We start from the raw sequence: 2,792 nt of genomic DNA, 5'->3' as shown, positions 1-2,792 counted from the left end.
GTATTTTAAAAATGTAAAGAGTAGAAAGTCCAGATAATTGCCTGAAAATTTAAGAAGTAGAAGTAAAAACTGGGCTGAAAAAGAATTGTTCCAGTAAAGTACACATGGAAATAAACAAAATTTCTACTCAGGCACAGACACCTCTGGACCTCTGATGAGACTTTTTTGTCTACAAAAAAGCCGCCCACTGGATATTTACCTTTTTAGACAATTCCCTTTAAACCCTGGACATTTCTAGACGATTAGCAGTTTCTGAAATACAGTCTTGCATCAACAAACGTGCTTAATTCAAGTCACTTAAATCTCCTTTTACTGATGCCCGATTTGAACTTCAGCAAGTTGTCTACATGCCAAAATGCATTAAATTGCTGTTATGTGATTGTCTAATTAGCTATTTGTGCTAACAAGCAATTTAACAAGTGGACCTTATAGAGCAGCTTGTGTGTGCAAACTCACAAAAGATTTGAAAATTGTCTTACGTTGGATGCCATTCCTGCTGTAACCTGGGATCAAACCTGCAACCCCAACGAGACAGTAGCTATAGCAGTGATAAAATTACCTTCTGAATTTTTAGAAGATGTGAATGCAGCATTGATAAGTATCCCTACTAGCGCCATCACAGACATCAGAAAGCTAGTTTACATCACAGCAGTGGTGGTCCTTGAAATTCTTGGCCATAAAATCAAGCCATTGTCCTCATGGAGAAGGTTGCTGGAAACCATGATGAAGGCCACACAGAGATACACTGCCTGGCCAAAAAAAAAAAAGGTTGCCACCAGAAAAAAAGGTCACACACTCCAATATTTAGTTGGACCACCTTCAGGTTTGATTACAGCCCACATTCTCTGTGGCATTGTTTGGATAAGTTTCTACAATGTCAGCAGATTTACTTCCATCCAGTGTTGCATTAATTTTTCGTGCCCTGATGATGGTAGAGTCTGACCTTCTCCAGCATATCTCAAAGATTCTCAGTGGACTCTGTGGAGCCAATCCATGTGTGAAAATGATGTCTCATGCTCCCTGAACCACTCTTTCACAATAAGAGCCCCATGAATCCTGACAGGCCGTGCCAGTGGCGGATGCTGGTCTTTCAAGGAGAGGACGCTCAGTTTCGGCCTACATCATAAAATGTGGATTATAAATTCTACCCTCCGTTCCTTTTCAAGAAAATGATCTGTGACCCTGTCAGAGATTTTTTTTTAGTTTATAGTATTTATTCATTTCATTTTAAAAAACAAAACATTATATACAACAAAACAATACAAATAAAATAAATTGAAAGGCAGCAGAAGAAGAAAAAGATCTTGATATATACTCCTATTCACAAAAAATATTAATTTCAAACAATAAACCAAATAATAAAACAAAACAAAGAATTCAACTCCTCAAACAGTGACTCATACAAATACAAATTAAACAATTTCATATTTCTTTGACAATTTTGCTTTGATGATTTTTAAAAGGAATTAATTGATCCAATGCTTTTATAATCATTTTCCAGATTATTCTATAGTGTTTTACAGCAGCCAGCTCACTTTGTCATACCAGGACAGTTGAAAAGACCTGATATTTTCCCAATGTGGGATCAATAAAAAAGTTTTTTTTATCTTACTTTTCCCCACCTTTTGCACCAAATTAATCTGAGTAGTTGATCAGCTCTGCTGTTTAACTAAGTTTTTCTTTGTAAACAAGACTGTATCAAATGGCTTCACCAAAATCCGGTCCACAACATTCAAACTGTCTGCCATTATGTGCAGCTTGTTACTGGCATGAGGCTAGAGTGGTGTGTCCGTCTGTGAGTGCTTTATGATGGTGGAGGGGCTCAGCAGCACCTGCGCTGGACAGAAGAAGTCAGAAAGAGTGATAGAAGTCTGTCTCCAAACATAAGCAACTACAGAAATAACACCAGAAATAGAAGCTCGATTTGTTGCTAGTCATTTTTAACAAAGAAAATGCTGCTAAAAGGATTAATAAAGTCTCTGCTTCAACTCAGAACAGAAATGAAACTGAAAAACTGCTCCCATGCACGTTTACACCAAAGAGATAGCTGATTCGCTCATTTCGCTGTCAATCAAGAAGGGATTCTGCCTCCGATAGATTATCCAATCATCATGCAGACAACGAGCGTCCGACCCAGCCCCCTGCCCCATAGACCCCCAGAGACGCTCAGCGTCCGATGGGCGGGACAAAGCCAGCATATATCCAATGACTCGTCTCGTTTTACTGCAGTCTTTGCATCACTAATGAGCTCTGTAGACGCTCAGCGTCCGACTGTTTAAAGCTCTGTGAAGCTGCGGGAATGAGTGAAATGAGGAAAACTGCGTTACTTACCAGTAATAAGAAGCTGATTCTGAACAAAAGTTGTTTGCGTTGTAGCGCATATTTAGTCAAAGGCATGTACACAGAACAGTATATATTTGATCTTTTTTTTACATTTTAGGGGAAGCTGAGCTTCCCTTGCAGTCTCAGAGCAATCACCTCCGGGCCATGCCATCAGGGAAGAAACAATCCATTGATGAATAACCTGGTCATTCAGTATACAGGTGCTGGTCATAAAATTAGAATATCATGAAAAAGTAGATTTATTTCAGTAATTCCATTTAAAAAGCGAAACTTGTATATTATATTCATACATTACATACAAACTCATATATTTCAAATGTTTATTTCGTTTAATTTTGATGATTACAAATGACAACTGTTGTGGAATACTTATTATGTATCACCTGGACACTGTCCACTTGTTCCTGTGCCTGTTCCTGTTCCTGAAGATATGAACACTTGTTCATATC

The sequence above is a fragment of the Austrofundulus limnaeus genome, unplaced genomic scaffold (genome assembly GCF_001266775.1).
Source record: "Austrofundulus limnaeus strain Quisiro unplaced genomic scaffold, Austrofundulus_limnaeus-1.0 Scaffold553, whole genome shotgun sequence".
NCBI lineage: Eukaryota > Metazoa > Chordata > Actinopteri > Cyprinodontiformes > Rivulidae > Austrofundulus > Austrofundulus limnaeus.
This window is presented reverse-complemented; position numbering follows the sequence as displayed.